The 17751-nt window shown below is 42.5% G+C and overlaps 1 protein-coding gene across 14 annotated transcripts in view; it reads left to right on the top strand.

Annotated features, from left to right (window-relative positions):
- Myt1l (myelin transcription factor 1 like) overlaps positions 1 to 17751 on the top strand; it is a 456412-nt gene that overhangs the window by 282483 nt on the left and 156178 nt on the right. For all 14 annotated transcript variants that reach the window (XM_045143668.1, XM_045143670.1, XM_045143672.1 and 11 more), the window contains one exon: positions 2341 to 2494. The gene's annotated coding sequence lies outside the window, so the exon portion shown is untranslated. The remainder of the gene's footprint in view (positions 1 to 2340; positions 2495 to 17751) is intronic.

The following is a 17751-nucleotide window of genomic DNA, read 5'->3' as shown; positions in this document are numbered from 1 at the left end:
ATGAGCTAAAAATTCACAGATTCTAAGATGCTCTAGTCTCACCACTCAGGACAGGACTCTTCCCATCCTACTGGCTGCAGAGTGGGATATTCCCTGTTCCTGCCCAGAGAGCAGTAGGCTGGCTTCGAACACATGCTCTGTTCTGGGTCAGCACAGCCACCCTCTGATGAAGGTTTCTGATAGGCAGGCTTTGCACAGGAAGCTGTTCTGTCTCATCATTTTCTGTTCTTCAGTGTTGTCTTATAAGATTGTCCTCAAATTAGTTTGTTAACAAAACAAAAGCCCACAAACCAGGGCTAGAGATATGGCTCAGTAGTTAAAGGTACTTGCTTGCAAAACCTGACAGCCCAGGTTTGATTCCTCAGTACACACATAAAGCCAGATGCACAAAGTGGTGCTTGTGTCTGGAGTTTGTTTGCAGTGGCAGGAGGCTCTGATATGCCCATACCCGCCCCCACCCTTAACAAGTAAATAAATAAAAATATTTTTAAAAAGTCCATAAACAAGTATGCTTAATATGATAGCATTAGTAAGCAGGAATCTTAGATCCAATTTACTTTATGCCAAAAATTAGGTATATCACAATATTTCACTTTTCACTCATTAATAAATAACTTTTTTAGTTTTAACAGAATGAGCTATTGTCATGTGTTTCTTGACACTATTACTAAAATTCAGATGAATATTAGCTGATTGCAGAATACTTTTTTATAACTATAGTTTTACAAAAGTACTTTAAAGGACATATGGTAAAGCATTACGATTGAATGTGTCATTAATGAATTAATTATTTCTAATTTACTGATTATTTTTTGGTAAGCTTACATATGACCAGGAAGTTTCAAGAATATTTCTGTACCTTTTCCTTTCTCTTCTTTCATACTTCCTAATTGTTTTATAACCCAAGTAATTGTTCTGCATATTTAAGATTGCCACTGAGTTATCCCCAAGTTCTATTCTTTCTTTCCACATGGGTATAGATGTAGGAGGTGGTCTTTCACCTCTTGGTTCATATTGAGTTGTGGCTTCCCACACAGGGCCCAGGAGGCAGTGCCCAGTAAGCTCTTCCAGTTCACTGCTTGCATCCCCCCAAGTCCAAGGCAGGAGATTTACATGTAGCTTTCTGCTGTCTTTACCATCATATTTACACATGGGAAACTGAGTTTCACAGACAGTGTGTATTCTAACAAAATGGAGTACCATCATGACAAAACCACTGTTTTCTGCCACTCAGTGAGGCACTTAGCACTGAGCTAGACATGTTTGCTACATTATCTAGTTCAAAAATTGAAAATTCTAGGAATGATTAATGCTCACAAAACAACATGCTCAAGTCCTCAGGTCGTAATTGATGGTGCTGTTAAAACCTTATTCTATCAGGTTTAAATCACTTAACCATTAGGCACTGTACTGGCCGGGCTCATCACTTATAGCATTATACTTTTGATGAGAGCTCAAAACCTCCTTCACAGATAACTGGGAACAGCTTCTTTTTATCTAATTTCCTTTCTTCCTTCACTTCCCTCTCTCCACTCTCTTTCCCTCCTGTCCTTATCCTCCCTTCCTCTCCTGGGAGTGTGGAAACAGCATTACCAGAAGGGAGGTCCCAGTTTGCAGAACAACCCTGGGTCTCAGGCCCTGCTCTCCCCACCATCTAGAGAATTTTGGGCACACACTTCACTTTATTGTTTTCTTCATTGACAAAATTAGCATGAAGTGCAAAGGGCATAATAGATATAAAAGCACGCTCTCCTAGCACTAGGGAGGCTAAGGTGGGCTTCAGAGTGAGTTTCCAATCAGCCCGGGCTACAGTAAGACTTCCTAAAAACAAGAAAACAACAACAAAAAAAATACTGCTCTCTAAATCTTCCACACATTCAAGAGACCATCCCAGTTCTATTGCTCACAAAATCTCCAAAGAAATCACAAGTAAATGAGGGTCACAGTGCGAATCTTGGTTTGGAACCCACCTATGAGGGCACTATGTAAGAGGATTTTATCCCAGACATATGAAGGAGGTCCTCTGGCAGATGCCTGGAAAGACTGGTCCACAAGTACCTCGTTCAAGAAGCAGAGTCTTCCTCAGTTCAAGGCTCACCCAACAGTCATGGACAAGACTTCCTAGACAGGGCTGGTTCACATAGTCCAGCCTGAGCAAGAGGCTGGATAAACCCTGCCTGGAAGAATGGCTTTGAGTGCAGGAATGTGTGCCCAGCCCACAGGTGTGCTGGTCAGTGGAAAAGAGGAAAATCCTTGGTCAGTCTCAAAAGAGTCATTACTTACATTACCCTCATGTGTCTACAAAATCCTTAAGTACTTTATGTTTGTCATGCTTTGCAGATGGAGAGATGGAGGCACAGAGAATTTAAGTGACTTGGCCATAGTCCCAAACTGGGGAGGACCAGGGCAAGCCTAGAGAAAGCTGGCTCTGGGCCTGCGTCCTGCCCACAGAGTCACCCTGCCTCCGTCCTCAGGAGAGAAAGTTTCCTACAAGGTAAGCACCACCGTCTGTTTGGAACATGGAGTCTCCAGCACTGTGTGCATGGGCCTTTTCTCTGTGCATGCAAAACCAGGTAGCAACTGTCACCATCTCAGTCCGCAGACCGGTGGTGAATGACCTCCTTGGGCATCCAGACCCTCAGCCAGGGCCCCTGGCACTCTGCACCAGGCGCTCTCGGACTCCGTCATGTCTATCTTTGTGGCAGCTCAGCATTGCCCCATGAAGCCCCCATCCAGTCATCTTTTGCTATCTGTTGCTTACTCCTCTCAGAGGAGAATAATCCACCCTGGAACGCAAAAGGAAAAAGAAAAAATAGATACAAATTGCTCTACTCTCCTACTGCCTCTCTGGATCCTCCTTTTCCTCTGCATGGTTAGCACGCTGCAAAGCCTCCAAATGCCCAGAGGTCTTGTACCTCCTGGGACTAAGTACAGACTAGTGTCACTCTGTTGTAGTTACCTTTCCATTGTGAACAAAACATCTGGTGGGAGGAAAGGATTTATTTTGTCTTACAGTCTCAAGGGGAAGTGTCATGATGGCAGGAAAAGATGGTAGATAAGAGCCTGGGCATCACAATCTTCCCGCTGCAGTGGGCAGAAAGTAGCAAGAGAGTGAGCTGAGCTATGTCAAGGGGTAGCTGGATATGATACCCCTAAACATCCTCCAGCAAGGCTACACCTCCCAAATTGCCACAATCTTGGGACCAAGCATTCAAAACACATGAGTTAATGGGGGAAAGCTTACTCAAACTACTGCATTCCACACCTGTTCCTCATAAACTCACTACACCTCAAGATGTAAAAATGTATTCAGTCCAATCTTAAAAGTCCACATAGATTTTTATTAATCCCAACACTTCAAAAGTCCAACGTCATATGTGAGAGTCAGGAAAGTCTTTTGTCTAAAAGTCTGTAAAATCAGCCTAATAATGGTACCAAACTGACTGAATTTGCTGAATATAAAACTAATTAATAAAAAAATCAATTGAAAAAAAAATAAAAGTCTGTAAAATTAGCCGGGCGTGGTGGCGCACGCCTTTAATCCCAGCACTCGGGAGGCAGAGGTAGGAGGATCACTGAGAGTTTGAGCCCACCCTGAGACTACAGAGTGAATTTCTGGTCAGCCTGAGCCAGAGTGAGACCCTACCTTGAAAAACCAAAAAAAAAAAAAAAAAAAAAAAAAAAAAAAAAAAAAGTCTATAAAATCAAAACATAAGTTAAATATACTTAATGGCGCACTGAAAAAGATGGCATTGGTCTTAGCAAGGAAAGCTTGAACCAATACAAGAACTAAAACAAACAGGGCAAAAATCAAACCTCATAGCTACATGTGCAGTATCTGCAACCAGTGACAAAATTTCTGTGGTTCCAATTCTGCCCCTCCAGTTGGCCTGCCATAGCCCAGAGAAAACTTCACCCTAAACTGGTAGGTCTACTTAGCAGCCATTCATAGTACTAGTGTCTCCAAAATCTAGGGTGCCCACACAACCCACTATTTATTCTCATGGTTCCACTGGGCTTCCACACAGGGACTTCAACAATTCTGCCTCACAGCACCCAGTAGCTACTGCAAAGCCAATGACCCTCTCTTTTCAAAATTTGTTATATTTCCCTAGTACCATATGGTCTACCAAATTTGTTAATCCAGGGAGGAATAAAGCCATTCTTGAAGAGCAGGAGAACTCCTTCTTTTTACTGTTCCTATATATAAGAGCAGGCCCAAAGCCAATAGTGGTAATCTCCCAAACAACTGCAGCTGAACCAGGCTGTAGTCTACAGCTGGAAACCTTTGTTTCTTTCTGTACAATCTCTTATGCTCACACCAGCCCATTTCTTCTAAACTCAACTTTGCTCAAGTTCTCAGGACTAGGCAGCCAGCCTTTCACATAATCTATCTCTAGCACAGACTGAACATAGCTCTCTTTCACCTCATAAGCCAAGCATTATAGTCCACAGGTGTTTGGTTTTCTGCATTTAGGTCTTTCCACTACCAAGCACTGTTTACAGCACAGCAAAGCATCTCTTAATCCAAAGTTTCAAGTCCTTCCACATTCCTCCTGCAAATCAGTTCTAAAAGGCAAAATGTCACAAATCATGTTTTTAGCAGTAACAACACCACGTCTCTAGGACCAGTTTTCTATTGTAGGTATCTCTGCATTGCTGGAACAAAACACCTGACCAAAAGCAGCTGATATGAAGAAAGGGTTTATTTTGCCTTGGTCTTTAGGGAAGCTTCATAATGAAAGGGAAGAAATGGTAAAGCACAGATTGGACATCACAATCTTCCAACCACAGCTGGTAGAAAACAAGAATGAGCTGCGTTCTGACAAGAGAGAGTTAGCTATAGCACCTCTAAGCCACCCAGAGAAACACACCTTCTCCAGCAAGGCTCCACCTTCCAACTTGCCACCAGCTGGGGATTAAGCACTTAAAATACATGAGTTTATGAGAAACATATGATTCAAACCACCACACACTCTCATCACCCCATGCTGAAATGGCTATTCCTCATGCAAGGAAAGCAACTAGTACTGGCCACTGCCCATGGCATCCTACCCCCACATGCCACCTAGTCCTTTCCACAGATGTTTAATGTCACAAGTAATGCCCTTTGCTTTCCCCTGCATATTTTTCAGAGCTTTCTCTCCCTGCACCATCTCTGTTTTTTTCTGAGGCTTTGTTAGGCTCTCTTCCTGTCCTATCTATCTAGATGTTCCTTTTTTATCCACTCCTTCCTCAAAGGCTCCCTGGAGGGTGGTGTCCTCAGCTTCAGGAGTTTCTATCATGAATGGCAAGCCTGATAGGATCAGTATCCAACAGGGACAAGCTTAGTGACAAGCAGGTTCCAGTAACTGATGGAAATCCTATGGTGTACACACCATCACTGGGGTGTCCAGGACTGCCATCTCACACATTCTGTATGCTAAGTACTTACAGTTTACAAAGTCCTTTTACATCAATTGTGCATGTTCATGGCCTCTAACCTTCTCATCAAGCTTATGGGGAAATGTGGCTCTTATTCTGTGGTTTGTGTAATCCTGATGCTGAGGCCCAAAGGCAAAGAAAATGCAAGACCTTCCTACCCGGCATTGTTTAAGCTCCAGGCTGGCCTCGTCTCATTCCCACAGCTGCTTGTTCTAAGATGTGAGACAATTCATGTCTGTAAATGTTCTGTGCAACAGCGCTTCTGCTCCCTGAGCACCACTGTGTTGTCTCAGGATACACTTATTTTTTATTATATGCATAAGCTGTTGTAGCTTTTCTACTTTTTATTCTTTCAGTATTTTCTTCTCTCTAAATTCTGAGCAAAATAATTTTGAAAAAAAATCTCTAAGAAAATTATGAACTCAAAAATTCACTAGGCTAATCCTTACATATTTATAAAAATGGGAGGTTCTAGCAATATTTTCCTATGTGAAAACATTTGAATTTTGAGGTTTAATTTTTTTCCCTAGTACCCAAAGATAATTAGGTGAGGCAAAGGTAGATAATGCTGTATACAGAAAGGTGCAGCTTCAGAGCACCTCAGATCTGCACCTGATTACAGAACTGTGTACATAAATGCAGGTTTCAAAAGTGGATTAGGGGAAGAGATAGGGCAATGGTTCAGAGGGTAAAGTGCTTACCATACAAGCATGAGGACCTGAGTTCAGATCCTCAGCACCCATGTGAAATCTGGGCATAATGGTGTGTCCCATAGTGGTGTGTAAGGGAAACAGAGGCAGACATAAGAAGATTCCCTCTGGGCTCCACATACAAATACAATGTGCTTTCACACACTTGTGTGCCCATACACATACAAACACACAAATACACATGCATGCACATACAAAACATAAAATATATTGGGCTGATATGAAAACTGTTCTAACAAAGAAGAAAAATAGGCAGAGGCTGTGAGTGCTCATGTTACAGGAGGAGAAGTCCACAGGCCAGTGGATGGAGGAACACCAACTCCTTAGTTGGAAGGGAAAGGCAAGGTTGAACAGTAGCAGGAAATCGTTTCACATTGCAAAAACAGAAGAGAATGCCATCTAGGACTGAGAAGCGGCCAGAATTTTTAAAAATAGGGTCACTCTTGATTAAAAAGTGCATGGATACTTACACTTTTTAAAGACAAGCTGACATCTTTTCTTAAAACATGCATAAGGATGTGTACATTTATTGCAACATACATTTCCACTGGAATAAAAGTGGTGAAATAAGACTGACTAAATGTATGACTAAATGTAATGTCTCGACTATACCAGAGGGGTAGGAATGAGCCACAGAGCACAGAGGAGTTTGGTGGCAAGAACAGACAAAGATGACCACTACAGAAAGTGCTAGCAGAGTCAAAGGATGAACAGGACTTCCTGATGGGAGTGAGTCCTGGGTCAGTGCCTCTTTGGAGGAGAGGTGGCCAGAGCACTGAGTGTCTTCAGTATGTGATGAGGGCCAAGCACCAAGTTGAGATCAGAGTGTGAGTTCCTATCTCACTTCTCCTCTGACTGATGACCCTGTGCCATATCCCCTGGTGTTTCTGTTATAGTTTTGCCATGGTCAAATAGTGTATTGTGAGACCAGTCAGGTGATGCCAGAGCAGACTGGGCACAGTAATTCGAAGCTACAAAAGCCCACTCTATGACTTTTACCTGGGTGATGGGCACAGTTCTGGTAATTAGAAGAGTTTCAAAGGAAAACTTCTCTCTCTGAGAATCTCAGTTCAAGTAGAGATGTAAGGATCTTGATGGGTGCTCCTTTCTCTTACTCTTGGTGTATTAAGTTAGTTTTCTCATTCTGAAATAAAATACCAGACAAAAGCAACTTAAAGGAGGAAGGGTTTTTTTTTTATCACACTTCAAAATATAATTCAGCATGGTGGAGAAGATGCGGCACCAGGATGTTTGGGTAGTTGTCAATTCCGTTTAGCCCCAGACCCCAACCTATGGAATGGTAAATTGTCCTACTTCAAGTAGCCTAATCCATAAAGACATGCCCAGAGATCCATCTCTTAGACAATGCTAGATCCTGTCAAGTTGACAATATTGGGATGTCCAAGCTTTGACGTAGGTACATGCTAAAACCCAGATGTTAATTGTCAGGCTATGGGGACAGAAATGTGAGCTCTATTCTCTATTGAATATGCAGCCCTCTTGTATTCTGCATAATTTTATCCGACCCTGAGATGAAAGAAGCCTGGGGCTGGGGATAGGTGAGTCTGTTCCAAAGTGTGCCTAGGACACATAGCCAAGCCAACCCTTCCAGATTCACTCCTCATTTTCATAGAATGGTGACCATGACCATACCCATCCATGAATACATTCAAACCTATTTCCTTCTTTGGTTTTCCAACGCCATTGGACATGGGTACTACTAAGCACATATATACATATAGGAGAACTAAGGCACACAGTTAAATGACATAACTGCAATGGTTTGGCTGAAAAAGGCAAAGGATGTGTGTGGTTTCCATAGTGCCTTTCATATTTTGGTGCTCATTTTGTTCCATGCTACGTAATATCTTGTTTATGAGTCTGTTTCCCTAGTGTGTGACCAGCTACTTAAGGGCTCCTTGCTTGAAGATCTGACCCATTTGCAGACTTCCAAGGCTGGCATTCTGGAAAGATAAGTCACAGGGGTTCCTCCACCTGCTGGAAATAGGTGGGAGTCTGAAACTGCTAAAGGCTTGTGGATGTAGCTCCGTGGCCCAGTGGCAGAGCTCTTACATGTGTGAGGTTCTGGATTCAATCTCTAGCACCATGAAAACTTAAAATAGAATAAAACCTATTTAAAATAGGTGAATTAAGGAAGCGTGTCAGGAGTCCAAAGGAAAGTCTCTCAACTAGGAAACGAAGCTGTCTTCCTCACCTTTCCACACTTTAGACAGGGCATGCAGCAAGTGTTGTGGTCACTGTGTGTACTTGGGCTTCTCTGTAGCCTATGTCCCGGGATGCTGATTCAAAGGCACAAAAGGCAAGTAAATTTTGGAACTGTGAAAGCAATTAGACATCCCAAGGTGCTTTATACTGCATGACCAGTGTCCTGTAACTAGCTCGGCTTGGGTGGTGTCAGCATTTCTGCTTTCTATTCTTATAGCAAATACATCTAGAATATTGGTCCTGGGGGCAGACTCTTTTTTTTGAGGAGACATTGCCACATTTGGCTCCCTCCCCACCCAGGGAGGTAAGTAGGAATGTTACTCATGAAAATCCTCACATTCACACATTGCTCTGTCCAGCTTGCTTGACAGTGAGCATAGAGCAGAACCCACACTGCATGCCACCTGCCAAACCAGTAATGTGCCCTCCAGTTGTTACCAGGTGCCCTCCCATTGCTTACCTGCATCATGCAGGGCACAAAGAGCTTACACTGTGGACAGGGCCAGTATTGCTGTGACATAAGCGAGTGAAAGAAGGTCAGTCCTGAGGGCCAAGAGGACATTGTCAGCAGGAAGACTCTTGAAGGACAGTTTCAAAACCATTCAGAGTCAAGCATCAGAAGCCCACTCTCCCCCACCTCAGCCAGGCACCAGGCAGCTCGGGACAGGCCCCTCTATTACCAGCTCTCTTCTCTCTTACTACTTACTCAGGCCAACTATGGACAAGTAAAACATAGACTATTAATTCCATGTCACCATATTATTCCAAAAAAGTCAGAGATCCTAATTTACATTTAAAGCTTCCACATTTAGGTGGGAGAGATGCAGACAAGAGTTGATCTTTTCTTTTACAATGTGACCGGTCTTATGATGACCTCAGGAACCTGTTCAGTCTTAGGGTAACTTTCAAGAAAAATAAAAGGAAATTCAATGTACTCCAAGAAGCTGGATGGAGAGCAAAGGCATGGCTAACACTGAGTAACAGCTCATGACAGACAGGAACACAGCAGCATCATGAGTAGATAGTGGGCTGTGAGCCTTCAGCATGCAGGAAGAGCCTCCCTATAGCCTCTGAAGTCTACCACATGGACATTCATCCTTAGTCAAGACCAAGTTCGAATGTTGTTCTGAAAAAGCCATATGCATTCTGTGCATGACCTTAGGCCTGGTTTCTCCAAAGTTGTACAAAGACTTCAGGTCTTTGACATCTGCTATTCTTTAGACTATACTGATCCTCAGTAATGGAGGATACCAGGACAACAGCCCTGGACTTCCCACAGCCTGAGCACAGAAGCTATGGTTATCAAGCCATCCTCTGAACCAACTCAGACCACACTGAGAACAAGAAAATTGAATCCTGACATGCATGGGTAGGTGGCATCAGCAGTTATAGCAGAGACAAGAAAGCCTGAGTGGATGGTACACAATCTAGGATAGTGTACATTGCTCTAGGGGGATACTACCACTCATTCTGGCCAGCTGTTGCTAAGAGAAATTTAGACCATTGCTGGTACAACACAGTATTTTTCTTTAAAAACATCAGAGAGCTGGAGAAATGGCTTAGCAGTTAAGGTGTCAGCCTTCAAAGCCAAAGGACCAAGGTTTGACTCCTCAGGACCCACGTGAGCCAGATGTACAAGGTGCCATGTGCTTCTGGAGTTCGTTTGCTATAACTGGAGGCCCTGGCATATCCATTGTCTTTCTCTGTCTGTTTCTCTCTCTTTTTCTCTCAAATACATAAATAAAGTTTAGATACCTTATCCTTATTCGAATTAAATTAAACATCAATTATTTTGTCAGACATCACTCATGCCTTCATTCCCTGTAGTTTCCAATGTTCTGCTAGATTCTCTTGTTGAAAGATCTGAGGAATCCTTCCTTGCACAAGGGAAGCCCAGGACTTCCTCAAAACAGTTTCTCTATGGATCCTTTTAAGCATCAAAGAGTCCCTGTTTGCATTTCCCTCAGGCCCAAGATACATGGTGGAGTGAAGCCTCGGTGCTCGTCTTTGACCCTCCATTGACATGGTGTCCCTGCCACGCTGGGAGAAATGGAGCCAGACACGTATTCTGGCTGCATGTGAGGTGAAGGTCTCCTTGCAGCTCTTTATTTGAATTATGAATGGTTTTAGACTGTCATAAAATTATTAGTCGAGGGTACTTGACAGTGGAGCTTGCCAGAAGCCATAGTTCATAGCCATTCTTTCATCTAATCTTTTAGCTGCAGGTTCACACCATGTGACAAGCACCTTTCTACCCCAGGGCCTACAAGAAGGAGACATTTACACTCTTGATTATGTCAATTTCTGTGTTCAAAAAGGAGGTGTTAAGGGAATTTCATGATAATTGCTCTTCCTCTATCTGTTTCCCTCCCTGATCAGCCCCTCTAAACATACACACATGTGCACACATGTGCGCACACACACACACACACACACACACACCATTCTCAGGATGAGGAGGCTGAGGACACCATCACCTTTTATAGAAAACAGCATTCCATGTTTCCTTCTCAGATAAACACATGAAGAAGAGAGAGAAAGGAAAGATGGGTGCAGACACACCAAGGCATTTTACTATCTTATCCTCCTGTCAGAGCAATAGAACAATTACAAATCGTGGTGCTGTCAAGTGGAAGCCCACTCATCACTCCCAGCTCTGCTGTAGCCTCTTGAGTAGTAGCATACTTACTTCACTGTGAAGATCAGATATTCATTCTAAATAGAAGTGTTCTTGCACTGTAATTAATATCCCAAACAAAAGAATATTCTGTCATATTTCGGACAGCCACTTTAAACTGTCATGGCACTCTGAACACTTTTCCAGGATGACTAGAACACAAGGTTTTGGTTCCTGCTGACCTTTACAGGTGGTTTTCAGTATGTATGGTTGTGTTTGAGTCGGGGGAGAGGTACATGTGCCGTGTATGCAAGTGGAGACCAGGAGGCAACCTTGTCAGCTGCATTTCTCTCAGGTATCACCCACCTGTATTTGAGGCAGGGTCTCTCATTGATTGGACTGGAGTTCATCAAATAGTCTAGATGGACTGGCCAGTCAACTTCAGGGCTCCTCCTGTCTGACTCACCAGTGCTGGGATCACAAGCACACCAATTACACCTGTTTTATTCAGGGTTTTGTGTTTTGGTTTCTATTTTTATTTTATTTTTTTCTCAATTTTTATTAACATTTTCCATGATTATAAAAAAATATGCCATGGTAATACCCTCCCTCCCCCCCACCCTACCTTCCCCTTTGAAATTCCATTCTCCATCATATCCCCTCCCCATCTCAATCAGTCTCTCTTTTATTTTGATGTCATGATCTTTTCCTCCTCTTATGATAGTCTTGTGTAGTGTCAGGCACGGTGCGGTCATGGATATGCAGGCCATTTTGTGTCTGGAGGAGCATGTTATTTAGTTTTTTAAAACATGGTTCTACAGATAGAACTCAGTTCTTCATACATGCATGGGAAGCACTTTATCCACTGAGCAATCTCCTCAACCCACAGCTGAACTTTTATAATCCCAAATTTGCTTGACCTTGAGCCAAAATATGGAGTCTTATTCTGTTGTGGAATTATGTGGATGGTGTTACTAGGAAACAGTGACTCCAAGAATAGGTGTGTCTGGTGAACAATACATACAATTACATCTTCACACTTCCTGTGCCCAGAGCTTCTCCTCCTTACCCACCATGTTTTTTATAGACTCTTTTAAACCTCTCACAACTCAGCCCACTAAACTTTGGACTGTACCCTTCCTCAAATCTGTCCTTTTAGTGAAGCTAAGCAGTGAAATGGGAAAATCTGAGCAATAGAGACTGAAAGACAAAGTCAAGTGCTGTTTCCTGAAAACAAGAACACTGAGGCTGAGTAAAGAGCCAGCTGTCAGGTTCTGGAGTCTAAGTTAGAGCCATCTACTTTCAGTTTGTAATTCAGGACACTCTCTGGCCTCTTTCCTTCAAGAGGGACCATGAAGGAAAAAATAAGTCTGAAGAGTGGTTATATAGATGATACACATGGGTCCCACTGTCTGAAAACTTAAAGTGTAGCTCCTGCTGGGCCCATAATTGCAACCTGCAAAATATTCAACACCAGAAAACAGCCTCCAAGGGCTCAAAGGGTTTCACTGCTTCTATAAGAGCTTAGTGCATTTGAAATATTACATTCTCTTCACTGAGGTGCAACTTGAAGAAAGAGCATTTCATTGGGAAAAGAAAGGAAAGAAGATGAAAGTCATAAGATAAACCCTGATTTCAAATGTAAAGTTTATACATCATAAAATAGATCATGTGCTCTTTCTTTAATAAGTCATTCCCAATACTGTCTGTTGGCACAAAATCCTATTTCTTAAGCTTAAGACTATTTTAAAAAGTAAAAACTACTTAAAGTTACTTAGAAACTTTACAATTATTTTTGAAAATAAAAAAAAGAAGCTTAAGAATCAAAGAATAAATGCTAAAGTAGCTCTTGCAGAAGAGTTTTCTGGTGTGAATTGCTGCAGAGCTCTTCCGAAACTGGAGGCAACTTCAGTCCCAAGGAGGCTAAACTGAAGTATTGTGAGGGTGGCATTCTTGGCACAGTAAACAAGCTCCTGCAGCTTGGACTGAGAACCATGGGCTATTGAACTGAGCCATGCCTGGGTCCCCAACAGCTGCTACTGCTGCTGCTGCTGCTGCAGGACCCAGAAGGTGGGACACCCAGAAGAAATCCAAGATGGCAGGGGGCAGTGGGGAAATGGATCCCTGAAGAAAAGTGTGTGAAGGAGCCTGCTGATATCACCTGTCCTATGACCACACACTTAGGAGCGACAATAGGAAGTGCAACCATGAATTATGTGTTTCATGACGGATCTTGAACACACTGGATGCATCTACTGAACATCTGTAAAAGTGAAATTCAAGCAAATTGAGATTTTCTTGTTTGCAAGAGAAAAGAAAAGGTCCTACCATTTATTTAGTGTCTGCTCTACATGGGAAGCTGTGCTAGGCATATTTTAATAAATTATCTCATTTAATCTTCATAGTAGGAAGCATTGTTTGGCAGAGAATAAAACACACTTAAGAGCCACTGTTCCCCAAGCAGGGTTAGCAGTAGATAAACAAACAGGAATGGAAGAGGAAAGAGTCTAAAAGCACACTGAGTGATGGCAGGAATTCAACCCATAGCATTTTTTATGTTCAGGAATAATGTGATAAGCAAGTAGTTGGAGAACAGCTATTCAATTCCAAAAAGAAACAAAATTGACTTCTATATGCAAAATAAAAATGCAGGAATGGTTGTTTTAATCATTAATTGATTAAATTCTAAAATAAAATAATTTTAGACATCTACATGAGCCATTAGCTACTGATGCCCATGTTCCAATATGAGGGCCACAGGGAACTAAGTCAAGTGCATTTTGGGTTGGACATTGTCTCTGGGACTACAGCCAGGAGGATGGTAAATATTTGATCATCAGATACTAGATGAACCTTCCTGGCAATATAATAGCCACTCAGGAAAACTGATAGCTACAAGATATATTGAAGGAAGTCCCTAGTGACCTGATTAGCTGAACTGGGGGTCTTTCATGTCCCATTTCCTCTGTCTGAAACCCTCCATTCCTATGTTAACCTGAAACAACTACCTAATTTTAATTCAGCTCAAATATCAGCTGCTCCAGTGGGTTACAGCACCTTGTCCCAGCTTCTGTCATCCCATGTTGAGTGTATTTCCCAACTCAGTCCGTTACAATTTCGATTCAACTTTGAATTCCTTAAGAATAAAATTTTATTCTACTATTCCTGGCTAACCAGTCATGAGACAACCATACAAGACTTTTAGAAGACAAAAAGACAAACTCAAACTATGCCTTTTTTTGGGAGCAGGGATGCAGAGAGGGTGGAGTAAAGCAAAGGAGATTTACTGAGAAAAGAGTCAAAAATGAGAAAAAGGTGAAAAAACAAAAATAAAAAATCAAAAAGTCCCCTGTGCCAAGGCAAACATGTTTAAGATTTTGGCTGGTGTATGAAGAAAAGAAAGAAAGTTTTAAAAAAAAATGTTATGCTTTCTTACTTAAAAGCACTCAGCTAAAGTGGATCATAGAGGGGCTTAGGATGTCCACTCTTGCTGAATTTCAGGACTTGGAGAACAATCAAGGGGTCCCAGATGCATTGTTATAGGACCATCTGAGCATGAGTTGGCTATAAACAAAAGGAGATAAAATTACACCAAGTCCAAAAATTAAAAGGATTACTGTTAAGACTGTGGTAGATACAACTCATTCCTACCATGAAGATCCAGAGACCCACAGTCCAATTTGAAATTTACTCTCCAGAGGGATGGTGTCTGACACAGCTTGAATCGCTTTTGTAGATCTTATACAACAAATGAGACATTAGCAGAATTATCTGTAATACACATACATATAAGAGTTTTGTTTACAACTGAGAAAGGCAAGTGAGTCCTTTAATCTATCCATACCCTGAGTAAAATGAGGAGGCCTGTAAGCCCTGAATTTTGTCTCTTTTAAAATCTAGTCCATTGGAGGGGGTAATATTATTACAAAATGTTTGAGTCCTGGCTCATACTTTCCTGCTACATTTTTAAGACTAGGCAGCCAACATCTGTTGTGAATGCCGGCTGTGGTTCGTTGGGAGCTGCTTTAATCTGTCGTCACCATTTGTGATATCTGCTCAGGTGGACCAGAGTTTTACTGACCATGTGGTTTGCCCTGGAGGATTTTTTCCTGTGTTTTGATCCACTTTTTGCAGACTGTATACTGGTTGAAATGATACACTGTTTCTAGAGAATGCAAAGTGGTGTTCCCATTGTCACAGGCTTGTCAGTTCATAGCACCCACCTACCTCACATTATATTGGTCCTCTGTTGCCTTGCTGAAAGTCTTACAATGTATCACGTCTGAAGACATATGTCCCTTGGGGTGCTGTTTAAATCAAAGTCCACACAATCAGATTGCTTGGGTGACAGAAAAGGGACACAGTGCCACAGATGCCCAAGAATCTACTACACACATGCATTTCCTAGTAGAAATTCTCTGAGGCTCCTCTTTTCCACCCACATCCTCCAACTCTGGCCAGTTATGTTATAAGAACTGGACCAGCAGTTGGACTGGCCCATGGGACTAGCCAAGGTAACCACCCCAGCCTGGTCTCCCTAGATGATTATGCAAATCTTCTTAACCCACTCCTTTCCATCCTGTTTCTCAGACTGTGGCTAAGTCACCCTTTCCTCTAGAATGTTCTTTGTTACTTACTCCACTAATGATTTGCAAGCAAATACAGTCTGTGTCCAGCCAGACCCACTCTGAGCCCTGGGGACCCCATAGGCCTCATGTTCCCTCCCACTCTGCGTGTGCCCTGAATGCCACCCTCCTCTCTGCTCCACACAGGTGCTCTTTCCAATATGCTCTCTGGCCCCTGCTACCTTCCATGAATCAGCAACAGTATTTATATATCTATCTATCCATCTGTCTCTCCACCCCTCCTTCTACCATTTACCCCCTTCCATTCATCTGTCTACCATTCATTCTTCCCTTCACCTTCTTGTCATCCACAATCCAGTCCCTCCATCCATCCCTCTACCACACCATCTCAATATTCTTTGATCTGTCATCCCTCTATCACCTATTCTTCCATTCCTCTATCCCTCCATCCCCCTATCTATCTATACATTTATCTTTCCATCCACCCTCCCATTCATCTGTCTACAGTCCATCTCCCCCTCCCTCCTTCTCTTCATCCATCCATCTATTCCCCACCCACCCATCCAGCCAGCCACCCATCCATTTATCCATTTATTCACCTGTCATTTATCCATTAACTGTGCTTCATGCAACTCTGAGCTTCAGTCATTTTTTCCATCCACACCCGGACACATAGTTCTTAAGCATCCCAACTTTCCCTGGGCCTCTCCCTTGAGTGTCCACTTTCCATGGGCTCTTCCTTCTCTGAAACTGTCCTTATACTAAGCCAGGTGTATTATTGTATCTACAGAAGATAGTTCCCATTAATAGATAGTAAGTTTCTTAAATCAGTTTGTGTTTCTCATTATTTGAACTTTATTCTGGATACTATGGTGATCACAGTATTAGTAAATAAATCTTGATAGCTAATTGTCATAACTGCTGTGCCAGAGATGTGTAATGTCCAGATGCCTCAACATCACGTTTCTGCAGAGGAAGTGTAGATACTCCAGGTATGTATGGCAAGGGCATGTCCACCCTCTAAGACATGTTTCTGCAGGGACATGTACAGCTGGACAGCATCTTCTATGCTTCATCTGACCTGTCTCTTTTCCTGTGAAGGAAGTGGCTTTAATGTCTGTTGCTATGGGTAGGGATAGAATATGTTACAATGCCCCAGTCTTCTGCCCAGGAATGCAGCCTGAATATGTGAAGTGTGGCATAAAAATTCACTGATGTGGGGCTAGAGAGATGGCTCAGCAGTTGGGGGTACTTTCTTGAAAATCTTGACACCCCAGGTTCGATTCCCTAGTACCCACATAGAACAGAGTTCATCTGTGTGTCCATGCTCTGTTTTTCTCTGTCTCTGTCTGTCTGTCTCTCTGTCAAATATATATGTAAAATCAGAGATGAGTTACAGTTTAAGGCACTTGCCTACAAAACCTAATGACCTGAGCTTGATTCCCCAGTACCCACTTAAAGCCAGATGCACAAAAAAGCACATACAGAATTCATTTGTAGTGGCTAATGGCCCTGGTGCACCCATTACTTTTCTCACTGTCTCTGTCTCTCTCTCTCTCCTCTCTCTTTTCTCTCTTCTCTCTCCGTGTCTTTCTGCTTTCAAATAAATTAATTTTATAAAGTCACAAAGGGGGAGATGACTCAGCGGTTAAAGGTGATTGCTTACAAAGATTGCAAGTCTGGCTTCAACTCCCCAGCACCTACATAAAACCAGTTGCAAAGTAATGCATGCACCTGTGATCCCAGGGCTCTTTAGACAATGAGAGGTGGAGTAGGGAGGACTCACGCTCACGGGCCAGGCAGTCTGGCACTTGTTTGCAGTCTGGAAGCTTGTTCCTTGCTCAAAGAAGTTAGAGCACACACAGAGAAGTTGTCCTCTGGTCTCCCTCACAGGCCTCACGGCATGTATGCACACACACACACACACGTGGAGTTGAGTGATCCTAGTCAAGAGACACCATCATTTTTATTACTTATGTCTTACCAGCCCATCTGCTATATTGAATAGAATTTGATATATGCACATTGAATATGTATATACTCATGTATTTGGTAGGCATACATTGTAGAAATATTTGGTGATCAGTTCACTAGTATATACACAGTGTCCCTGTTGTGGCTTAAAGGGGACATTTACAGTAGGTATGATTTTGAGTCACAGCAACAAAACCTATCCAGACAATCTCAG

The sequence above is a fragment of the Jaculus jaculus genome, chromosome 2 (genome assembly GCF_020740685.1).
Source record: "Jaculus jaculus isolate mJacJac1 chromosome 2, mJacJac1.mat.Y.cur, whole genome shotgun sequence".
NCBI lineage: Eukaryota > Metazoa > Chordata > Mammalia > Rodentia > Dipodidae > Jaculus > Jaculus jaculus.
This window is presented reverse-complemented; position numbering and strand designations above follow the sequence as displayed.